General features: G+C 41.2%; 1 long non-coding RNA gene across 1 annotated transcript in view; it reads right to left on the bottom strand.

The window, feature by feature from the left end:
• Window positions 1–5523: 5523 nt before the first annotated feature.
• Window positions 5524–25395, bottom strand: part of LOC139797624 (uncharacterized) — a 124896-nt gene continuing 105024 nt past the window's right edge. Inside the window, exon 3 of the long non-coding RNA XR_011726531.1 lies at window positions 5524–6108. This is a non-coding gene — a long non-coding RNA (uncharacterized lncRNA). The remainder of the gene's footprint in view (window positions 6109–25395) is intronic.

Below are 25395 nucleotides of genomic sequence, written 5' to 3'. Positions count from 1 at the left end.
TTAATCCTAATTTTAATGTATTTTGGTTTTGTATTATATCTACGACTTCAGATACCTAGGTGTACAAGTGGGATGCCTTGTTTGTGTTGCCCCACCTTGCCTTCCTTGCAATTGGATCCTTTACACTGAATTCCCATCCTTTTTTTTTTTTCTTTTTTTTCTTTTTTTTTTTTTCTGTTGGTTTGTCATTATTCTGTTCTTTTTTAATGTAGGTTTTTTGTGTGTAAATTTTATATTTACTGAAGTAAAGGTTGTTTTTGTGTAAACATTTAAACTTTAAAAAAAAAAAAAGAAAAGAAGCTAATTTTGTTTCTCAAGTTCTCTCTGCTAAACCATGCAGTAGAAAAAAATTTGTATTGTTAAATAAATCAATTAGTTGTTAAATGAGAATGTGTGTCTGTTTTCATGGGTAGGGGAAAAATCCCTGCTGGAAATATGTACAAAATACCACTTGCAAAGAGCATCTGATGTTTTTAAGCTCTTTCATTCCTGGCTATACTGGGGTAGATAGCGGACACTACCGAAGGGCAGCACTGATCCTGCTTTAGAGTTTAATTCTCAGTTCCATCTTTGTATTTGGGACAAAATGAATTGAAATGACATTTTTGTGAAAAGACTAGATGAAGATACTGCACATACTCTCTTCCTCTCCATTTTGGGTGTGATTTTCTTGTTCTGGTCTCTTTGGAATTTAAGTGGGGAACACAAGCGCTGGCTGGGAAAGTGCCCAAACCTGGCCCTCTGTGATCTCTTTATACAAGGACCATTCACAAGGGAACTTTTTATCCCAGCCTTTGAGCTGTGACACTGATGAGCAACAGAACAGGAAAGCACAGTCACATCTTTTCAGCTGAGGTGGTGGAAATATTCAGAGCAAATATTGCATCATATCAAATGAGAAAGTATGGGTAAATATAAACAAATATAAATAGAATTAATACAATGAAAAGGTAAATATATATCAACCTTGATATTTATGTACTAACATGTTCATGGTGAGCTGTTGACCATGCAGTGTTGTGTTGGGCACCCAATGTGGAGACAGGCTTCCTGACTGGTCAGTGTTGACAAGCTATCATTCTGTGTCTATGGTCAGGAAGGAAAGGGAGATATATGGAGCCAGAAAGCAAGACTGCCAGGTAGACTAAGCCATGGCCAGGCTTGCACAGCCTTGTAAGGAAAGCAGGAACTGAATCAGATCTGGTTTGTTCTCTGCTCCCTCCCTGCCTGCTGCAGGGGGGAAAGGAAACTCTCACACATTGCTGCACACCAGTTCTTACTCTGTACTTGGTTATTTGTGGCCATGGGTATTGCACCAACTGAGACCAAACTTCTCCCTTTCTTCACCTTCAGTGCAGGAACCAGATGTGGTCTCGCAGCAGCACCCATCCATGCCTGCACCGTGATGGGAGAGTTGCAGGGTTTGGACTGAGGGGCTTGAGTGCAGCTCTGAGCTGCAGGACAGACCCAGCTTCCCTTCTGCTTCTGCAGCTTCCTCATGGCCCTGCCCAGGTCACCACAGCACAGGGGAATGAGCTGGAGACCACAGCAGCTTCTGCATTAATCTCACGGTCTTCTGAGTCTGGGCTTTTGTCTGCATGGGTGCTGGTGGTAAAGGCAGGACTCCCGACTCCAGCCTGAGGAGTTAGTTTCATCTTTCCTTCATTTTCTTTAGCAAAACTCAGTAGCGGATATATATGTGAAAGAAGAAAGGTGTATGAGGGCCTTCTGAATTAAAACAACGTCAAAGGACAGGCAGTAACAACTCTGAAATGATATTTGATTCAGCCATAAACCAGCATGGTATTCCTGCAGCCGCAGAAACAGATGCCTGAGAACTCAGCTCTGTTTTGTGTGCAGTATCCTCCAACCTCTGTGTAGTGGCACCGCTTGCATTTGTGCTGCGTGGTGACTTCTCAGGCTGAACTACCACTCCCTTTCTCTCACTAACCACCCCAAATAAAAGGGCTGGGGAGGATCCTAAGAGGAGAGATGGTGTAACAGAACAGGTGTTTTAAAGGGAGAAGTAATGAAACTTTGCTGCTGATGATAATTAGACAACTGTAGCTTACGTGGAAGAGCAGATAATGCACTTTGAAGGTAATTGCTGGAACGTTTGCAGCACACGGGGGCTTTCAGTTTTTTATCCTTAAAAAGAGAAACCTGCTTCATCTTGCCTTCCTCCACCTCTCTTTGTGCATGTCTCTCTGGTGTGCAGTTATGACTGCCTCTGTTTCTGGGTAGAACAGAAAGCATTTGACATCCTAGCAGGAAATAAAACCTGTCAGAAATAGATAGAATAAGAGGCATTGTATGAAAAATAAATGTATTTCATGGTGACTAGGTCTGAGCACATGCCCTGCACGTGTAGGGACGTGAGATGTGATGGGACCACGTGCAAGGATATCAAATGGATAAAGTCTTTCATCGTTGCTGCTACTGCTTTTCTGCAGCTAATGTGTGGAAACCCCTACCTATGTAGTGTTTCCAGGTACTGGGAGGTATTTTATGACTTTATTGCCCAAGATAAACATTTCTTTGAACCTAAATTGTTTGCATCCAGGTCATCCTTTAAGAGTGAATGCTACAGTTTAATTATGGACTATATGAAAAAGTACTTCATTATGTGATTACTTATTGTAACCTATGTGAACACTTCATTTTACATATCTTAGTTTTATGCTGTAAGAAATAAAACTGAATTGCATCTGTTCTCCTCCTTGATCCCATTTATGATTTTACCATCATTATCAGCCCCTAGTAACCTCTTTTTCGAGGGTAGAAAGTCCTTATTTATTTAGTCTCTACCTTGTCTGCACAACTTGTAATTCTGCTCCACTTCATTCAAAGAAATCAGAACTGTGTTCTGCATGCAAAAGGTGAACTCACGATTCAGCTGGAATAGGTTTTTCCCCCAGTTTAGTCTTCCTGCCTAGTAATTTGTACTTCTCTGAATTTTTGACCATTGCTTATTGCTTAGTCAATGTCTTCATTAAGTTGTGTTTAGGGATGCTGGAATCTCTATCCTGAGCAATAGCTAATTTAGCCATTTGTGTAGGTCTAACAAATTTGTCTTTCCCAACATCTGCTGCTTGGTATTTAACATCACCAAAGTAATCTGTGATCTTATCTCCCAGTTCTTAGTATCATGAAATATTTTATGACTCTTGGCAGTCAGTTTTAGTTTAGTCTGCCTTGAATATTGACTCTGTGTGTGCTGCATACGTGAGGGGTGGAAGGGGACAGCAAAAGTAATAGCAAAGTGCACTGGACAGGTCTATCTGCCAAGAAGTGATGGGTCCCCCAGGGCAAATTATCAGCTGGCTTCTGAATGGCACAAATGAAAGCAGCTGCCAACTCTTTTCATCAGTCTGGGCTTTGTCTCCCTCTACAGAACAAATGTCAGGTCATTATTTAAAGAGGAGCTCAGCGTGAGTGAATTTTCCAGAGTGCTGAATGAGCTGTCATCCTGCAGATTAGTTTTCTGGGATATCATATAGGTAGACAGGGGTGAATTGCAAATCCTCTGGGAGACCATTCTTCTGCATGCAGTAATTGGATGTATCTCCGAAGAATACAGTTGGGTTAGAAATCTGCAGCTTAGTGTTAGTTCTGCAAGCCAGGCAGCAACAGTAGAACTGGAAATGCAAAGGTGATAAATGGATGTGGAATGGAGCTGCTGAAGTACGGTGGTGTGTGATGGCATTTCTTACAGTAAGGAAGGCAGCCTCTTGCAAATCTAGGATTCTGTGGTTGTGTTTATGTATTCCAGCATTTTAAATACGTATACATTTGTTAAAATCTGAACTATGCTGAGACTCTCTTGACTCCATGCTAAGTAAAAGGGCTACCAGTACTTCTGGTTCCTATCTGATAGGCAGTGAAATTAATGGACAAATTATTTTTAAGTTTTTGTCAGTTTCTGATGTGAAATATGGTCTACGCTTTTCTGCTATTGCCTGGGTTTCCATTAGCTGTGACGCTGATGTACTCTGTCTTTTTACTGCTAGAATGAGTAGTTAATATGTAAAAGTAACATTTTTCATTCAGCTGCTTTTTTTATAAGTGTGGATTTAATGAAGAACTTAAAACATGAAGGTATCACTTAAGTCTCATTTGTTGATATATTTCATGTTTTACTGTACAATCACCTGAATTATCTTTATTAAACTGAAACAGTGAGAATGAAGGTACATGATGGCTCTTCGGGAAGATGATGCTGTTTGTTAGCAGGTCTGCTACCTACATGCTTCAGTACATTAAGTGGGAAAATCATGGACTTCACTACAATTTTCCTTTGCCTGCTATATAATACTGATCCAAGCATTTATAAACAGAATAAGTTAAAAAGTACTGTGAAGTTTTCTTAGTGGGGGAGAAGGAAAACAGAAACTGTCATGTATATTAAAAATACTAAATTTCTGAACTTTGTATTAAAGAAAAACTTAGGACAAATCAAGCCAAACGCTGGTCTTCCTGGTGTTTCTGAGCAAACGCAGGAAACAAAATAAGGTGCATAGGTCAATAACTACTAACCCAAGGAAATAGCCAAATATTTTGCGAAGTTTTACCTTGCGCGGGCTTTTCTGCCCCGCGCTGAGGCGGCAGCGGCTCCGGCCGCGCAGTGCCGCGCTCCCTCCCCCTGTCGGCACCGCCCTCGCTGGTTCTGCCGCTCCTCTGCAGCCCCCCGGCCGGGCGCTGGGACCCTCAGCTGCCACCGCGGTCAGGTAATGGGTGGCCCGGCCTGTTTCTCACCTTTTTCCTCCGCTCAGCGTGTCCCGGCTCGTAATCCCGGGAGGCGGGGGCACACCAGGTGCGGGGCGGGGAACCCCCGGTCCCGGTCCCGCTGGTGCGGGGCGCGCTGCTCACCGCCAGGTGACGCTGCAGCACCGGGTACGGGCGCCGCGCTGCTGCTGAGGGTCCGGGCGGGCAGGAGAGGAGCCTCTCACAAGCCATGTTCTTTTAAAAGTCCCACCCTGAACATCGGCTTCCCAGGCTGCTGGTCTGCTTCCAGTAACAAGGGATTCCGAGGTGCTGCTTCCTTTCCTCCTCCTCTCGTCCTGCTCTGATGCTCGGGGCCCGGAGGAGTTAGTTCGGACCCGAGGCGGTGTGGAGCAGTACTGCTCTGTAAGTCAGCACAACTTTTCCTGGCCCATGACCTGTGTTTTACCACAGGGTAACCTCAGCTCAACGCTGTGAGTCGGGTGAAGCTGACAGTGACTTTCTCAGCCTTTCAGCTTCACTGGCAACGCGGCCACAGGGCACTAATGCTGTTCTTTTTACCCCTCTCGTGGCACTTCCTTGGTGTAGAAAATGGAGTTGGGCCTGTCTGGAATTCTGCTTTAAAATTACATGTGGATAAATATTTTAAATTTACCAAATTGCTAATGATTTTCAAAGGCTCTAATTAAGTGATTAAAGCAGCCATTGCTTTTCCAGGCCTCAACCTGTGCTGTAATTCAGGCATTCTGCAAAGGAAGTCACATGCAGTCAGACTCAGCCAGCATTCAAAGTGAGGCAACGATCATCACAAATGTCAGGTACTGTGTTTGCCTTATTAACTTACCTCAGGAACTTGTAGCGAAGCTGTGAAGTAACAGTCATCTTGAGATGTTTCTCATGGCAGGGTTTTTATTAAAGACATTTACAGAGCCATACTGTAAAAAAAAGGGCTGGTTCATGCAAATTGCTGAGATTCATGCTTAGAACATGCTGTAGGTCTGCAAATAGACTGGAAATCCTTACAAACCTACTGCCAGACCCACAGATTGCTTTGGGGGGAACCAATACTTCCTCGCTCTGGACTTTTAAAACATTTAACAATTAAAGTAGTCAGCAGTGGTGCTTGGAAAACTGGTAAAAATGGTAAAAAAGACAGGCCAGGATTCTGGTTGGGAGTTTGATGCAGGGCAGTACTGTGGAGATTCCCGTGGCACTTAGCCCTTACCTCAAGTACCTCATGACCCATCTGCCCCATCCATCTCAGGGATGCTTCCTATAGGAGGGGTAGTGAACCTTCTAGCTTCTGCCTCAGGATGGTGATCCTTCTAGCTGCTGCTCTGTCCAGTTGGCCTTTGGGAACCTCCAAAATTCCATTCAGAGGGTGAGCTACAAAGAGAGGAGGTACACTTTGTGAAGGAACATTAGGCACGCAGAAAAATAAAAACTCTCACAAAACAGGAATAAACCAAGAAACTTGTCCGAGAGGAATTTGATAGTGTAGCAACAAGATAGTCCCTAATATTCAACCCCCAGCTCTTCAGAAGGGTGTGGGTGAGGTCTTTTAGCTTTCCTGAAACCCAAGCACTTGGGAAATGTGAAGATTTGGGGAAGGGGAGGTTTAAAAGTTCCCACAGACACTACCTCCTCCAACCTGCTAGAGCTTTTACTGTGAGGATCTGTCTGTCTCTTCGAATTTTAGTTGGGTTTTTTTGTTTGTTTTCATTACAGATAACTGAGGGAGCTGACTTAGCTCTTTTCAGATCTTCTCCATTTTATTTTTCTGCCTCAATTTAATGGTAATTCTTGCTTTCCTGCTTTTGTTGCTGTACATCTGACTCTGCTATTCCTGGCCTTTGTTAGGGACACCCTGGGAAATTAGATCTGGGAGCTGCTTTAGCTGATTTAAGAACAAAGTTACTTTAGCAAGCACGAAGCAGGGATGAGTACACCTTCCTTGTGGTCTCTATACTATGCAACAGTACAAAAGATTTTTCTCCAAAGACCATCCTTCCAAACCTTGCTGTTGCTTTCTTTTCCTTCCACTTTGAAGGTTTGAAAGAAGAAGTAATTTCCTTCAATTTGTTATTATGAAAAACCTGACTAATGTGAATCTAGGGGTTAACACTCATGGCAGCTGAATGATGGGGAAGCAGAAGCAGCTATGACTTACACTGGTTTGCACAAGGTCCCTGGAGGCCATCACACTGGCAAGAATTAATGCCTGAAGGGCAATTACATTGGCAAGCATCATCTGGAGCACCATGCACCCTACTTTCTCACCTCATCATGCCAATTCATGCCAGCCAGCTTTGTTCTGACACCCAGCCCCTACCACAGGGGCAGGTGGCAAGAAGCCAGCTACACCCAGCATGGGCTCTGTGCTCCTAGGAGAACCAGTAAGTGAGGCCAGCTCACCCTGCCATTGTGCCTTAAAAATTCAACACAGAGCACAGAGTAAAAATAAAGCCTGACTGAATGAAGCTTAGACCAGTGTAAAGGACTTCTTTGGTAAAAAAGAGGAGCAAGAGAGGGGGAGCAAAGAAAACAAAACTGACATGCTGGACCTAGGCCTGACTGGTGATAAATGAACAGATGGAGGGCTATACTCATCCTGCTCCTAGGGAGAGGGACAATACTGTGTTACTGTGAGACAAAAGATGTGGATGGAATGGTGCAGACTTCCCCATCCTGCCTGCCATGCCTGCTGCCTTCGGAGATAGCCATGATCCCTCTGGGCCTTCACTGCTCTTATCTTGTTAGGGTTAGGGATGGGGTTGGGAGCAAATAAAGCTTGGCACTGGGTTAGAGTGCTGCTGGATGGAGGCCACCAAAGGAGAGGCTGCTCTGCTCAAAGACTGGTCCCCAGATGAGTTTATCCTCTGGGCTGTGGCTGGGGATCCCAGGCTCAGCCTAAGCCCCTGACAAGGTCTAGGTTAGGTATGAGGCTGATTCTGGCACTATGGAACTATTGCACTTTTTACTTAATAAAATCATGTAAGATGGGATGACTGTAAGACCAAGATTGGGCAGCTGCAGAAAGCACCCATAAATGAAAAAGAGAAGCATTACAGTCCTACTTGTTGCAGAGAAAATGCTACTTTTACATAGCTTCATAGACTCCAAAATATATTACTGATTATCATCCATACTGGATGATACAGAAACCAAGACATATTTGTGAAAAGAAAATTAAAAAAGAAGAGCTATATGAAAATATAGAAGCCTATTAGCAGCACAGTAGGAATGCATTCAAAGAAGTAAAATCATTATAAGCAAACTGGAAGGTATCTAAAGATACAAGTTTCTGTTGAGAAAGCATATTGGGTCTCACAGCAAAGCTCTTAGCAGAAAAGATTTTTTTAAAATATAAAAAAAATAAGCTAGCTGTAGGATAAGGAGTGCTATTAAAAGCAAGCTAGCAATAGATGGCTGAATGCTGAGGGGACAAAGTAGACTGCTGATTTATAGTTATTTAAAGTGGTTAAGAGAAAAGCTGACTGTGAAGAGCTACCAAAATAATTTAATAGTTACCAGGATTTAGTACAACCATTATAACTCAGTTCATTTAAATGTAAAGTGATAAGCAGGAGAAAAAATGTCTGACGATGTTGGTGATGGGATCTGAGCTCCTGTTTGCCACCCACAAGTGGTGCCTGGGACTGATTGCTCTCTGTCTCACCCAATGTCTGGATGAAGCAAGGATAGGTCAGTTTCAAAGAAAACTTAATACAATAAATATTCCTGAAAGCACTGAGGAATAATATTAGGAAATCCCTTTCCTCAAGGATGTTTCAGGAATGCTTGAAGTCTATGTTGGATTCGGAAAGGTCAAAGAACAACAACAAAAAATTACCTGATATCTATCTCTGGTTATAGCAACTTTGAACCACAGGTCAGTTTTTTTCAGCAAAGGTATTAATGTGAGCTGTGACTACATACCTGACTTTTCTTTGTAGTTAAGACAGTGCAGCTGCCATCAACAGCTGCCATACAGCCCCCAGTTCAACTCAGCAAAACTTCCAGGTGGAGCAGTGCCAGGACCTGAGGTTCATGTCACTTAGGCTTTTATTGCAAATCTGGAAATTGTAGCTCTTTGTTTATCTCTCTGACTTCCTTAAAAATTGCAATAGAGAGAGAATTTTTAATCTTATTCATTTTCTCCTGTATTTTGAAGGTAGATGTAGGTCTTAGCCTATATGTTAGCATCAACAAGAGGGCTTTGAAATGGTCATATGCTGATGATAGATTTACGCCATAAACTTTGGAATATAAATTTGGAAATTTCATCTTAAATACTCTCTTTTGGATTTTTCCAAGAATTCTGTAGGTTGATAAGTATTGTTTCATTATGCTGACCTCAATGTGGACTCCGTCCCTTATCTTCATCTTCTACAAAGTCATTATCACACTTCATAAACTTACAAATCTGTGCCAAGATCTAGGATGCCTCAGCCTATAGTGAGACCTGTAGTCTGGGGTACTTCTCTGTATATACTCCACTTCAATATTTCTCATCACTTTCAGAAAAAAGACACAGTGAAGAACAAGAAATAGATTACATACTAGCTGATTTAAATGGTGGCTCAGGTGTTTTGGGACAGGAGCTTTTGCATAGGTGGGAATGACACTAACAAAGAAATAAAGTTAATATATGGTGTTCCTCATCATCAGAGACTCTCAGTGTGCATGTAGAGAGCACTCTTGGCTCCGTACAAAATTAGGGACAGCTGTGGCTCACTTCTACATCTTATGGTGAAACCCAGCTAAAGACCACAGAAAACCAAGGCATCACATGGCTCATAATTTGTTATCTTCGTGCTAATTTGAGCTGCTGGATTTCCAGGATTGACTTATGTGCAGTACTACCTATCCTTTCCTTTTCTGCTCTTCTGAGTGCAACAGCTTACAATAGCCAACAAGAAAAGCAGAGAAAAGAGTGTTTCCTGGGAGAAGTGGAGAAAAAAGCCTCCTAAAATCTGTGGATTTCCTGAATATGCCTTAAGACTCTTTCTAGTAGCTGAAATCTGGCGGTTGCAATAGCAATTAAAAATTAGCACCCAGTAAAACAATTAGCCAAATCCATGGAGTCTCAAACTGGCAAAGAAACACTCCATTTAATGAACACACAATGCACAGTTTCATAGCAAACCTGATGAATATGGTAATATCGTTTGGAATGGAAGAGATGTGTATTTCTGAAGCTGTATGAGGTAGGGCTGTAAATCAGAAACATCTGCCACCAGGCAAGAAATATAAAGACAACATCCTCAATAAAAAGCATCTTCCCAAACACCGAGTTAGCATGATAGCTTCAGGCAGCACTGTTTTGCCCCAACTCTGAAAAGGGAAAAGAAAACAACAACAAGAAAAAGGATCTTTCAATGGAGGAAGTTGCCAGCAGCTGCAGGCTGATGCAGAGAATGACGCAGAGGCAGCAGTTGCAGCAAGCAGGTTCTGGTTCCCAAAACCTCGAGGATCCAAGAGACTGGGAGTTGAGAAGCCTCTCAGTGCTTCAATCACCCTGTGGAAAAGAGCAGACAGCAAGCTGCCTAAATGTTCTGCTCTCTGCAGAAAAGGGACAGCTCAGACCTCACTGTGCCGGGCCTCAGGACTGGCTGGAGCTCATCAGCCCTAGCACGGGTACCACACATCAGGGTGGGCTCTCTCAGAGATGAGGGGTAAGAATCAAGTCCTGCCAAGGGACTGACTGCATAAAGCAGAGCTGCTCTGTGGCCCTGGACAGTTTCTCATTGCACTTTGCTTCTTGACAGGAAAGTGTATGCCACAATTTTACTCATATTTGGAGTCCTTTATGTGGGCAAGAATTTTGTCAACATCAGGAAGACCTCTGCTCACATTATGCCCCCCAAACAAGGCTCTTTTTGATGATACTGTTTAGTCTGCATCCCTAAATGCTGACAATCCACTTACTGGCAGTCTGCTTGCTCTCTCTTAATGCCTTCAGCATTAAGAAATGAATGCTCTTTTTTTTTTGAAGGAACTCTGTCTTTGCTGAATCCTAAAGATGAAAAAAAAATGCAGCAAGAACAGAAAAAGATTTTTTTTTTTTTAATTTTACGCATGTGTAAAGCCCAAGTGTTTTTCACAAACAATTTAAACATCATCAGGCTTGTTTTTTTCTGTTGGTCCTACACCAGCTGCTCTGAAACGAACAGATACTGCCCTGGTGCAGATGTGGGGAGTTGGACCCTATATTAAAGAAAAGACCCAATCATTCAAAACATGTAATGAATCACACTGTTAAATCACCATAAGAAGCTCCGCCAGCCCTACTCTGCCCCATACCATGCACTGAGGACTGTACCTACCAGGAGCTGTAATTTCCAGCCCTCTAACCACTGAGAAAGGAACTACAGCCCAGCCCAGCTCGTTAGACCAGCAGACAAGAAATACAGGGGAAAAAAGTCCAGTTTCGTGCAGCTGCACTGTGATACAGCAGCTCAGTTTGGGGTCAGACAGGTGGCAGAGCAGGAAAGGAGATGCAGAGACAAGGAGGATGGGGAGATGTTTGCCTTTCCCAGTGGCAGCAAAATTAGCTCCCCCCTCCCTGCAAAGTGCTTGGCTGCTTGCTTAAATCTCAATAGGTCCTAAAATGAGGCCTGTAATTTGGGATGGAGACTCTGTCTTCAGGCTTGAAGGTGCTCTGCACTTAACAATAAATTGCAGGAGACTTCTTTCCCTTTTCCTTCTAGTGATATTCAGTTGCATTCAATTACAAATAACCTTGCAAGTCTGGCACAGGTGGATATTCCTGACTAGTTATCAGGAACATCATATTAAATATTACATTATCTCCTGTCAGTGGCTGGTCTATTTTCATCTGTGTTGAATGCTTCTGTTTCGTATAAACACCCACCCGACCGGGCATTTCTAGGGTTTTATTTATTACCTGTCTGTGGTGCTTGAACTCTCTCATCACTTAGATTACATGACTCATAAATGCACTCAAGATACATACTGAAATAAGCCATTCTCCTCTCCAAATACAAATCCTGTTATATTTCATTACTTCCATATTCATGCGATTTAGCATTTATTGTTCTTCAGACACGGAGTGATGCCAGCAGTGCTTACTACTGAGTACTGACTGTATATAGTTTTCTTTCTGGTGTTTAGTGGATTTATGACAGAACAGATACATTTTTTCGGTAGGCTGTGAACTGCCTAATCTTTGACAGCATCAAACACTACCCTGTGTTAAACCTGTAGCCTTGAGAATGACTGGCAGCACTGCCTCCCACCTATTTTAACTTCATTTATTTTTGTAGTACTTAAAGTGGATTTGGACATGAACCTGCAGTACATGCACAGGCAGAAGTTCTCACTATCTTTCAACTTCTGGGTGGAAACCATTTTCAGTGCTCATTTACCTCCTCTCTTCCAAGTAGTAGGTAGCAGGCTCCAGTGGGCTGAGATCAGCAGTACATGCTACAGCTACCTTTGGTTCACAAGTTCACTTTTCTTTTTTTCCTGTTTGCCTGGAGACCACAGTGCAGGGCACTCCAGCCCCCATAAAGCTTCCCAGTACTGTAGTGACATACACAGAGATGCTCCACACTGGGATATGAGCAAGTAGTTTTCACTGAAAAGGTTAGTATGATTTAGTTAGCCTTTTCACAAAAAATCACACTCAGGTCCTGTGTGTTCAGTTTGAGAAGGGAGGTGCTGTAGGAGCAGAAATTAGCAGTTGTAAAGGATTACACAAACAGACGTCTGTGCAGTTTCAGATTTTGGGAGGACTTGAAGACTAACTAAGTCATGTGGATGAGAAACATCAAATAATGAAGTACCATCTGGGCCCTTGCCTAGGATTATGAGTAGAGGCTTTCCTAAAGTTCACATTAACATGTATTTTTTCTCAGTTCTGCATAATCTAGCTCCAAACAACTGACCTTGTGTGACGTTGTGCTCCAGCATATTTTTTCAGGTCCATTCACACCAGCTAATTTGAGGAATGGTTTGTTCAGTTTGGTTTTTTGAAATTAAACCCCTGAAAATCCTCCTGAGCATGCCTTCTACCCCAGAGCCAACTCATTGCTAATTAGCACGAATCACACAGACATAACCTTTGGAAAATACTGCTGATGCACCATGCATTTCAAAACACCATTCAACATTACAAAGTGATTTGTAGAGAACATTGTAATAAATATATTTTGCACAAGAGAAGTATGGCTAGGCAGAAAACCTTATCTAATCCCATTTTATGCCACATGAGATATTAAATATATCAACTGCTTTCATACAGGATCCAGATGTAAACATGCTGTTGGCTTTAGCTGCATGTTAAGTTTATATATAAACATAAATCCTATGGCTTTTCTAGTTTCCCCTTTCCCATGCTGGATTAACACATCAATAGCTGTGAAAGAATGTTTTCAACCATGCCACAGAATTTTATTTTTAAAAAAACATCCAGATATAATGTCCAACAGAAGAGAATTTTAAGCCTCAATTTCTCTCTGCCTCTGCTGCAGAGACAAGAACAAACAGCAGGCTTGACAGTTCAGAATTTCCTTTCATCCCAATACACAACAAGGAGTTGAAAGTCACCAAAGGAAAAAAACCCCTCACACTTTGGGAATACCAAAGGGAATTTATTCAATCATTATGCTGAGATAAGATCAGAGCACCTTGTTTTGATGTTACCATTTGCATGTGTGCCTTCCAGAGCAGCACCATAGGCATCCCAATGAGCAGCCAGAACAATGCAGGTTGCACCTGGCCAAAAACACAGAGGATATTTCCCAATAATTTCAATGAAAGATAATATTGATGAACATGATGTGTTATTGCAAAATCCTGATTACCTCGAATCTATATTTTCTTGATGTGGAAACAGAGTTAAATTGTCTTCAGAAAGTAAGAGGGATTGGTTCATTTTGCAGGGATGGTTATATGCAAAAAAGTTTTGTTGATCTTGCAGACAGGGAAAATTTAGACCCACAAACCCCATATCTCTGCTAATTTTTTCAGTAAATGTGTATATCACCTTGCAGGGCGTTTCCTTTCATTACTGTTTTGTTCTCACCCACACCTGTGAAATTAGAATCACTTCCCCCAAGTTGTTCTGCTTTAGATACTTTCATTTTTCTGTGTGTGAATTTCTGATTTCCTTTCTTTACATCTTGCATTTATCTACTTCTTTAATCCCATTTACAGAGTGCTACTTTCAGTCCTGCTTCAAATGCAATGGAGATTTTCACATCCTGCTATTTCAATAAAAAAGAAACACCCTTCTCTTATTCAATTGCACTATTAATGTCAAATTTACAGCTATGCTTTGGAGTAAGATGTTTTTCATGATTCTTTTTAGCCAGAAGGGAGAATATAATTTCTAACAGTAAGCAGTAGCAGGCCCTGATCTGCTGCTCATTTGAGAGAGCATTAAACTTTGCTGTGGGAAAAAGACCCTCCCCATCTCTACAAAATCAAACATATAAAAGAGTTTTGGTTTTTTTAGGGGCTTTTGTCTTCAACCTGTGTCTTTGCTTATCACATGATGAGTGGTCTCTGCTCTGCTGGTCTCTTGTCACACTGCATCTCTGATTTTCAGCCTAAGAAAACAAAGCCATTCTTGGCTTTGTGAGTAGGCATATGTATTACCATTCCTCTTCATTTTAGTAAGTGGAGATATTTCTTCTTACCTACCAAATAAATATTCAGGGCTGAAGCACACTAACATTTAAGGCAGTCATTAGTGTGCCCATCAAGAGAGTTTAACCAGTATGGACACACAGACTTCAGAAAACAAATATCCCAGTGTACATGAAGTGAGAACAGTGTGGTTTGAAGAACAGACTCTAGACAGAAATCACTTTTCTCTGAACTTATTTGGACTAGGCTGAAGAAAAAAGAAAAAAACAAAAAAACCCCACATTAAAATGCCCTTCCTTCCTGATCTCTGTAGCCCTCCAAGCCCTTTTCTCTTGTCATCCTTTGGCTTACAACTAGTCCCCCAAAAGGAAAAAGATAACTCCACTTAGTCATGGTCTCTCTTATAACCCCACCTCACACAGCTTCAGTACTGACACACATCCTGGTAATCAGACAGAGAATGTGACTTTCCTTTAAAATTGTTTTTTACTTTGTTTTTAAATTGATTTGGCAACAGATTATAATTTTTACTAGATGATAATTTGACTATACTCATAGAAACCCAGAAGGGTTGGGACTGGGGGGGCCTCCTCCATTCCCACCCCTGGCAGGAACTGGGGTATCTGGAGCCAGTGGCTCAGTGCCCAGCCTGGCTGGGCTTCCAGTATTTTCAGGGATGGTCACTCCACAACCTTGGTGGGCAATCTGTGCCGGTGTTTGACAGCCCTCACAGGATGATGGTTTTTCTGTTATTCTTATAGAAAATTTCTTGGGTTGAAGTATTTCAAATAATGGTCCTAAAACTTGTTGCTTTCAGACATCAGAAGAGTGTCAAGTGGAAGAGGACACTCACCCCCTGGAAAGCACAGTCATGACCCATTCAGTGATACTGAGTGACAGATAAAAACTACACTACTGATAGCTTTTAAAATTGGAAGTGGCACATTCAGTCAACAGCTCTTTACATACACAAGTCAAATGGAGAATAATTCCCTTACCATATTTTCTGTCCTTCATACAATTCTCAGTGCTTCCCAGCAGCTCAAAACTTTTAAGTGAGATGCTGTTTCTGCTGGCTATCAGGCCATTACCCTATCATTCTGTCACTGTAGTGACTGAATAACTTCAACATGCCTCGGGCAGCTCTATAAATATGAAGATAATATTTCCTAATATCAGTGTAAAATCCTGTAAGCTCACTACTCTGTTTCTTTTTTCAAAGGAAAAAAAAATTGTGAAAGCATGTAGCAAACTGCAGAAGTTACGTGCTCTACTGCTGGATAAAAGTCAGCAGCTTGCAACTAATTCAAAGGGCCTTAATTTTCCTTTTTGTTCCATATTACACCATTTTATCTCAGGGGCATCTGTTCTGGTTTAAGCCAACAGGAGGATCAGACCCACTAACTCCACAGAAGTGGCTGTGGCACGACTGTCCTAACCCACAGAGTCAAATGCATTTGATTTCTTTGCTTTAGTGGGCAGGATAATAAAGCTTTCCTGAACAGCAGTATTTAAAGCAAGTGAACTATGTGAAATGTCTCCCCTCAACTGCTATAACACAGCTTGCAACGTTTCGTTCAGGAGATTAAGTCTGCATATCTTCACATTATCTCTTTGTAATTGGAAAAGTTGTGTTTTGACAGAGAGAATGTGGCAGCCTCCCTGAGCCTTGCTGCAAGCCAGTGCTGAGTGCCATCTGGAGAACCCATGCCGAAGTTAAGCAACAGCATCCTGTCATATTTTATCTGGAACTTTGCAACAGGACAACTAACAACATCTTAAGCTTCATTTCTCTGGCTCTCTTATGCTCTTGGCAGAGGTCATAACCAGTAGTGGCTTTGCTGATTTGCTGCATCAAAACTAATTAGGTTGCCGCGCTCACTGACGGAGCCTCCTCATAATCGTGTAAAAGCCTCCAGCATTACTTTTACTCATTATGTCAAGATTTAAAATTCATAAGTCTTGCAATTCTATCAGCTTCCCAGTCCTAAACTTTTATATTTATTAATGGTGCTTATTCAGCTTGATGGAGCTACCAGTCCCTTAAGTTCGTGTCTCCCTTCCTTCTTTGAAAGTGCTGCTGGTGAGAAGCAGTGTTCATGGCATGAAAACTTGTGCCTTCCCTTGCAGATGCAGACTTCAATTCAGGCTCGTTATTTTTTACATTCTTTACATCAATGGGAATGTCCCAGGCTGACTAATTGTGGCTTGTAAGTCAGTGCAGTGAAGCTTCTTTCCATCTGCATCTGAAGAAAAGTTGATGCAGGTGACCTTTCAACCATGCTTGTTGGAAATCTATTCTTTTATTAGACATTCTCACAGTGTGTCTTAATGAGTCAGTTTTAAAAATATGAGTAAAATTAAGATAACTGTTGTGTAAGGTTAAAACTAGGGCAACGCTTTGGATAAGAGTCAGGGCACATCTTAACGGCTCTTATTTCAAGTGAGAAACCAGCAGGAAAGAATATTTCTGTCTGCACAGAGGGGAAAAAAAAAAAAAAAAAAAAAAAAAGAGAAGTAAGGTTTAACAGTTTCCTGCTCAAATGTTGTAAAACTTGTCAGCAGGGGGCTGTGGCAGTAAGAGAAATTGTGCTTTCTCACAGCAGGAAAGTGGCACTTCACTCGGCTTCCTACATTGATTATCAAGATGAGGCAGTCTTAAAGAGCAAGCACAGCACTTAAATGTATTATAATGTGTGGAAGAATCATGGTAAAAAAGGACAGCACGATTTGCTTTAAAACTTTCCACCTGCTCCTGCTTGCAGGGGCTACAGTAGTGGTGAGAACTCATCCAACTTTCTTGCTTTTGTCCAATGAAAATATCAGCTTAATCCTAGGGAAGGCTGAGTCAGTTTTGCACTATGTTTAGTATAAATCCTGGATTTTGTTGGACATTAATGTCAGATCATGCGATAGAGAAAGATGTTAGAATGAGACGTGTGAGAATGAGAGTTAAATAAGTATTTATTTATTTATTTGTTTGTTCCTGTGCTCAGAGTGATTGTCCTGCTCTTATATAATATTCTTGCACTTCCTATTTATTTATTCTTTACACATTTTAGCAGAAGGAAAACATCACAAAATTATGGTACTTCTTCTTGATAGATAATCATCTGCTCTACCAAATCTTCTCACTCTTTCTGTCTTATTAAATGTATCTTGTATGTTATAAAATGTATGAAAGATTTTTGAGCAATGAACACCCATTCCAGGGTCATAAAATGGAACATATGCTGTTCATCCCATGAGCATTTTCAGGTGGGAGTTGCATCTTTCTGAACATGGATGTACATCCATGTGACAAAGAGTTTGAATGAACCTTATATGATAATAGACAGATGTAAATTAAATGAAACCTGGAATATCATGCTCATATTGGAATCCATAATTAACTGAAGAGACTGGATATTTAACAGGGGAAGGTTACTACATGATTAATGATCTGGATGGATTGCTTTCAGAATGGATACTAACCTAGGCAAGCATGTAGGCTGACAATGATGTGTTTAAAGAGATTATAGCTGTTTGAGTCAACAGATATTTTAGAATGCTCAGATCCTCAAGGCACTATGCATATATACACATTTTTTGCTCTGACACCTCCATTCCATATTCCTTGTGATAACAAAGTTAATCATGTGTATAAATATGTGCAGGACTATTGCTTAATGATGGAGAGAAATTAGTTAGCATGTCATACACTACTCCAATTAAGAAATAGAAATTAAAGGAAAGAAAATTAAGACTGAAAATCAAGAGATCCCTTGTCACAGATGTCAGAGTATGAACTGTTCTGCATGGCTGATGTTTGAAGTTTCATTGTTTGGATCTTAAAACCAAAAAAAGCATTCAAATCCTTAATCAAAACAGAATAGCAATCAGCATGCTCTAAATGGGTTAAGTTTTCTCTGACTGTAACCTATGCATCCAGATGTGTGTCTCCAGACTGAGCTTTGGAATTGATGAGATCAAAAAGCAATATCTTGTTATATGTGCTTGATAGGGGTTAGAGGTACAGACAATTCAGTTATTTGGGAATATACGTGTGCTTTTATGTGACCACAGGGCAGTAGAGCAGCTCACTTCTGATCTGGGAACTTAGCATGAGTTAGTAATCCTCACTCTCCCAAGGCTGAAGTATTTCTGTATTATTATTTGATTTAGGAAGCTTAAAAATCTGAGACTGGTCTCTGAAGAGAAAATGGGATAGAAAAAAGAGCACCATGGACAAGTCAATATAACCTTATTAGCATAGAAGCAGTTATATGACTGAGGAGTCATCAAAAAAAAAACCAAAACCCCAAACTTTGCTGTCATTCTTATTTTGTGGATGTTTTAAAACAGATTTTTAAACAGGAATGATGCAGCACAAACCAAAACTGTGCATATAGGTCCAACTTTGAAAATATGCTTTCAGAAGATATGTGCTATTTCATCTCCTGGTTTTCTTAGTTACTCCTATCTTTCTGTTCGGCTGAAATACAAGCTTTAAAACTGCTTTCTTCTGGGAAAAGGGTGTTGCCTAAATTTTCTTACCACATTAGAGGAGTCTGTTTTGATAAAACATAATGGAGGCTGGGTTAGACTACTGCCCATCACTCATGGCTGCTTCCAGTGTGGGAGTGCTGTGAGGACCATGTGTTACAGCTGCTTTGTCCAATGAGGTAGCTTAAAGAGGGACATAATACAGCCGTAAATTCACTACAAAGAATCCCCTGCTGTAAAAGAACACTGCTGCATATAAATGTGCCACAGTCAGTTTGTGTGGAGACATAAAATCTTGCTGGAAAAGGGATTGGAGGGGGGCACAGTGGGATTATGCTGCACCTTGTGTCTGCCTCTGTGTGCTCCTGCTGCTGGCACATCTGGGACTGCACCCTAACACATCCCATCTGGAGCTGCCCTCTGCTCTCCAGTGAGGACAAAAGTGACCATGTGAGGCAACAGCCTTCTGAAAGACTAAAGGTGTGGGAATGGAGAGGTTCCTATACCTCTTTTCCCTTGAGTTCTCCTGTTACAGGAAAAGCTCTTCTCATATGCAGTATATGTCAATGGTGTGTGCCAAAACTCACTTCTGTCAGTAAATCCTAGATTTCCAGTAGCATGAACAGGGAAGTTGATTTAAGTCCTGTAAATCTGTATTGAAGCTAAATTCTTCAGATCATTGTCCTTTATGGTGGAGGGTTAGTTATTTCCTCAGTTCTAATGTACATCTTTAGATATATTAAAAAAAACAAACAAAAACCAAACCAAACCAAAAAACAAAAAAACAAACCAGAAAACAAAAAACCCAAAAAACAAAAAAACAAAAAACAACAAAACAAAACAAAACAAAACAAAAAAACAAAACAAACAAACAAACAAACAAACAAAAACAAAAAAAAAAAAAAAAAAAAAAAAAAAAAAAAAAAAAAAAAAAAAAAAAACCAAAAAAACCTACACCCAAACACTAAGAAGCTGACAGTAGTTACAGTCTGGATACCCCAAAGCAGGTCCAGCAAGTAGTAGCTGTTATTGATGGGATAGCACCAGCCAATCAAAATGGGACCAAGAAGTAGAACTGTGATTGAGATTTCAGTGTCTGAGGATGGAGATCATCAGGTTTCCTCCAAGAGAGCTGAACCCACCTTCTGTTTCTCATTTTGCTAGGTTGCTTCTCCACAGTTGGAGAGGGGTGCTAAAGAGACATCGCTAGTACCCAGCCTTCTGTCAGAATTGGAACTGTCATTAGTGCTGTGCAAACCTGATTTGGCCTCTGAGCATGCTAAATAATGTTTGTTCTATGCTGATAAATTTCAGTGTATTTATCTGCCTTTTAAAGTCTGTGTGAATAGCATTTTGTTGAGGGTTATCTCTGGAAGTGGGCATGACAAGGAATTACTGGACAATACAGGGTTCAGAGCTGGAGCAAGAGAGGCCCTTGTGGTTCCCTCTGAGTTCATGGTGTGCTCTCGGACAAGCTGGATTAACACTGGAATTTCATGCTTCTTACAGGACTTGGTTCTGACTGCAGGGAGTTTTCTAGGCCCACTCAGCTGACACCATTGTACACTGAAGGACGTATTCAGAGCCTATTTAAATGTGACACATCTTGTTTGTAAATGTATTTGTTCCATAGTCAGTTGACATGGTTTAGCATCTTGTCAGCAGTGTGCAGAGCTCAGTATTTTCTCACATCCAGTGAGCACAAGCTTTGTCTTTAGCTGGTGTATTTCAGAGTTATGCTCTGTTAAAAAAAAGAACAATGGTCCCACAGCCTTAGTGAGGAGAGGCAGTTCAGATTGCTGCTAACAGTGCCAGGAATATTCTATCTTTTTACTGCATATCTTTTCCTGTAGGATTTTAAAGTGATCTGAAATAAGCATCAGCTCAGCCAGCCTTCTGCTGCTGCTGTGAGGCAACACGATGTCCCCCTCTGCTTCCATGCTCCAGAGGGAGTTCAGCTTGCAAGACTTGCTGGGCTCAGGTCCTGTGGCTCAAATAGGAGAGAAAAGTGTTGGGTGAATGGAGGCAGTTTTTAGCTCCTGGCATTTCTAATAAAGACCCGATTGTTACAAAACCTCTTGCAGAGGTTTTTGTCTTTGGAGGAGAATTTTTGTTTACCTAGCTGCCAGCCAGACTCTAGACCCGTGGAGTTCATAGTACAGAAAGTCAGGGGCAAGGCTGAGACTCTGAGGAGTCTTTTGGGAGCTGGTGCCCGGAACTCTTCTCTGCCCATGTAACCAACCGTCTCTCTTATCAGGTGCAAGCATTAGTTCCTATATTTTGCAGTGCAATATGCCACATATGCAAAACCCTTCCTCTGAGCAACTGGACAGTGAAAGAAAGGGCTTTTTCTCTTGTTTCTGTCTCCTGATTAATTTTAAAATTAACTTTCATTGGTTTTTAATCTTCAGTTCTTCTTAGCCATTCTCCCTCTCTGGAATTAGTTGACAAGTCCTGGAAGTAAAAGCCACTGTGAATTTTGATGGTGGTCTTTTTGCCTGCATAAGGAAGCTGGAGAGAGAGAGGCAGGCCTGAGGTTCTCACTGTTTCTCCTATAAGTTTCCCTTGCACTGAGGAAGAAGATTCAGAAGACCACACCATTTAATCTGTCTTAGTACATTGAGGAATATCATAGATAATTCCATGTTCTTTACTTACATGCTCTTTATACTCAGAAGCCTGAGCCTTCACAGACTATGAGAATGCCACTGGAAACTTTACCATTTTAGGCTATCATTTAAAAATGTCTTCCATCTGAGGACGGTTCATTCCCAGGACTGTGAAGGGAATATTTTTTATGTATCTGCAGTTTTCTTTAGCATGACAGAGTGAGAAGAATGTCTTAATTACCTGGCTTCCCCCCATTCCTGTAGCCTGTACTAGAGATACATTTTATACTATTCAAGAGGGAACAGAAGGTTGCATTTTCATTTGGAGTTGGCAAGTGGCACATCATTTCCAGATTTCTGAAAGTGAAAAGCTGTATAAAAATAGAAAACTTGTATCTGCCATATTTACATGAATGCTGTTGCTAAATTCCATGAAAACAAAAAGAAATGTCTGTGTAAAGAGATCCTTCAGGCAGATTTTGCATCTGCCTTTCTGATGAATTTCTGGAGGTCATAGATCGTTTTCAAACAACTATTGTCAAAGTATCCGAGAGACCCGCAAGAATCTCTGTAGACCCTTTTTGTCCTCTAAAAGGCTTTTCGCCCCCCAATTAACAGGTAATCATGAAAGGAGAGAAACAAAGTTGCCAGCAGCCAGGGTAGCGCCGGTGTTTCGGCTGGAACAACTTCCCATTTCCTCTCCCTCTTTATACAAGTAGCGGCTTAATGGGGTGATGACTGGAGATCAAAAAAGAAATTCCGAAGCAGAACTTAACGCAGTGACAGCCAAGTGCAAAAAGTAATAGCACCGCAGTCTTCTCAGTCCCTTTCATAGTGGTTATGATGACTGTAAAATGACCAAGTGTGTAAGAAGTCAGGGATTCTCTTACCTGAGTGGGATAGAACCATCACCAGCTTCTCTTCAGAGTCAAGAATTTACTTCCCTTTCGGTTTTCCTGTATAAGCAAATCCATTTTCCACTAGCAGTAAAATATATTGAGGGAGTGAATTTTAACTTAATTATTGTCTAGCGTGTCCAGATGTCAGTTTGTAATCCTGTCCTGGAACAGAACTACAAAATAGACATTAGCATCACAGCAGAGCCACAGCACCCTTCAGAGTGCCCTGTTTGCCACATTCAGTGGGAATGGATGGAAACAAGCAGTTGTTTCCCGGGGAGCCTTCAGACCTAGGGATGGGACATCTGCTGCAGATCTAAGGCAGTTTTTATAGCAGAAAGTAGCCCTGGAAAGCCTTTCTCTCCTAAGTCACCATATCACAACATTGGTGGGTGTCCAGGTTGATCTTAATTGAATTCCTGTTCACACAAATAAGCTGTTTACCAGTGCTCCCTCTCTTACTGGGTCTGAACCCCTCATTTTTATTTCTTTTTAACAAGAAACCTTGCTTGCATTTTAAACATTGCCCAGCCCCTTTGGGTAAGTACAGTTCTGGAGCATTTTGTGTTGGTCCCTGCCTCATAGCCACAAGGGGAGACTTTCTGACACTCCCACAGGCAGAAAAACAATCAATCAAAAAAAGCAAACCAAACAAACAAAAGAAGAGGGCTCAGAAATCAAAGCTCTGTGTGTGTGTGTTTGCAACTTTGGAAATACAATCATGTCAAGAAATGTGTCTTTTCAAGAATATCAGCTTTAAAATGTTTCTAAAATGTAAAAATAAATAAATAAAAATAATCTTAGAACCAAAATTGCGAGGCTGAAGCAAAGAAAAAAAATAAGATTGCTATACTCAGCCCCCTCAGAGGGGGAAATTCCTAGGAAATGTAAAGCTTGCTTCTTGTGGCCAATGAGTGCTCTGGCTGTGCTCCTGGTGCCACAGGGCCCCAGAGTCCATCCCGAGTGCCAGTGGAGCAGAGAGTGGCACAAAAGCATTGGGACCCTCGTGTGAAGCAGGGGAACAGCACTGGAGGAACTTCAGTAGTGTTTGCAGATGAGCAGCTCCTGCACACAGCCAGCCTTGGTGGGCAGAACAAGCAAGAGAAAATCCACTCCCCCCTCATTAGCTACATGAGTCTTAATTGCTTTCTCTTGTAGAGATCCCACTCAGCTTTGTAAGCAGTGTGCTCAGATCATGACACGCAAACATACATGTGATACCTTTATGAAATATGCAAAATATGATGCACTGGGCTATGATCTGATCTGTGTGTGTATTTTAAAGCTTTTTGCGTGCTTTGGTTCATGTACTGAACATTTCTGACAGTTTGTTTGATGTAAACAGAACCAATCTGTCAGTGTGATTCACTCCCAGCACATCTGATACATATGACTTAACTTGCAGCAGGCTTGGATGTTTTTAAAGCACTTGCCTCCTTTGCAGTTAGCAAATTACTGTGGGGCAAAGCAAGCACAAAAGGCAATAACAAAAGGAATGATGGATTTGATCACATTACAGAAGAAGCAGGATGATTAAGAGATTGCTCTACCTAGCTCAGACACCTGGAAAGCAGAGCATGTGCCTCAGCTGCTTCACAAGAAGTGTGATCCAGAAGCCCCATGCTGTGCACAGACACTGTAACAAGGGGCTGTCATCACTTACTGTCCCGCATTCCCTTTTATATGGATTTCCTTGATTAAGTTTCTGTTTTGACAGCTTTTGAACAGTAACACCTTTCTCTTTTTGCCTGTGAATTTCCTCCCTTGGAAGGTGCAAATTACGGTTTTACAGCGGCCTGTTAAAGGTGCAAATAAGCACAGCTCAGCCAAACCGGGACAGTAGTGAAGCAGTAAAATATTGCAGCCGAATCCTGTTGAAAGACAATATGTATATATCGATGAGGTAGGGCTAAATGGTGGGAAATATATATGTGATCTTTTTCAGGTAGTGTGAAGTTCTGCTTGTGCACAACCTGGGGACTTAGTAATGCTGAGACGTGGAAAGCACATGCACCCTAAGGATGGTTAAATTCTGGGAATGAAACAGCTTTTGGTGGCAGTTCTTAAAAGCAATGTTAAAAGCAATGTTGAAAGCAATGAACACAAATCTTCCCTTGGCTAGGACCAAGTAAGTGCCTCACAGTGTGAAGGGTGTAACTCTTGTTACTTGCTTCTGAACTTACTTTGACTTCTCATTCTCAGTATTACAGATATTCTGTGTCTGATTCAAGCACCAGCCCCAGTATGTGTTCTTACACAGAACAGAAACCACTTCCTTGACCACAGCTTATCACTAGCTGTTTATCACAGCCTCACATAAAATTTTCATTACTCTATTGCAATTTCTTGGTGTTAAAAGCAGAAATAGAGAAGCAGAACCACATTTTCTTTGCAGATTATAATGGAAATAGGCTAAAAGAAATTTATGAGTTTGTGCACCTTTTTTCCTGTATCTTCACATTTTCAAAACTAAATCAATACTGGTTAGAACTCAATAAGACCTTGTATTTTCATCAGCACTAATTAGAAAAAAAAAATCCAACCAAAGACTTGTTTCCACACTATACATGTTATTTTCAGTTGTAGAGAAACAGAAAAAAAAATCACCTTTCTCTGTAAATGTCTGGATGTTTAGATGAAAGTAAAGGGAACACTTGTTTTGTACTGAAAGGAACACCTTCCCTTCCTTTTCCACAGAAAGAACAGCAAGAGTTTCTTTTGTTACAGAGTTAAAAAGCCCGTTTTTCACTGGCACCATGAAAAGTAGAGCCTTTCTGTAACATGCCTGCTGACAGACCTGAAGGGAGCCAGATTGAAAAGTTAATCAACCAATATTTTAATGTTTTTCAAATATTTGGAGTATGTATTTTACCTTGATTTTTGTTGTAAAGCTCAATATCTTACTGGAACACATAAAATAATTGTAAAAACCACACAAAAATAGACAAAATGGCAGGCACACAAACCCTTTCTCTTGGTTCAGTTCAACCTCATGCTTGTGTGCTTGAACACAAATCTGTTTTCACTTCCTATTTTTGGTTGGCGTAACAAAAGATGTCTCC

Source organism: Heliangelus exortis, chromosome 6 (genome assembly GCF_036169615.1).
Source record: "Heliangelus exortis chromosome 6, bHelExo1.hap1, whole genome shotgun sequence".
Lineage (NCBI taxonomy): Eukaryota > Metazoa > Chordata > Aves > Apodiformes > Trochilidae > Heliangelus > Heliangelus exortis.
Note: the sequence above shows the minus strand (reverse complement) of the source record. Positions and strands in the feature narration are given on the sequence as shown.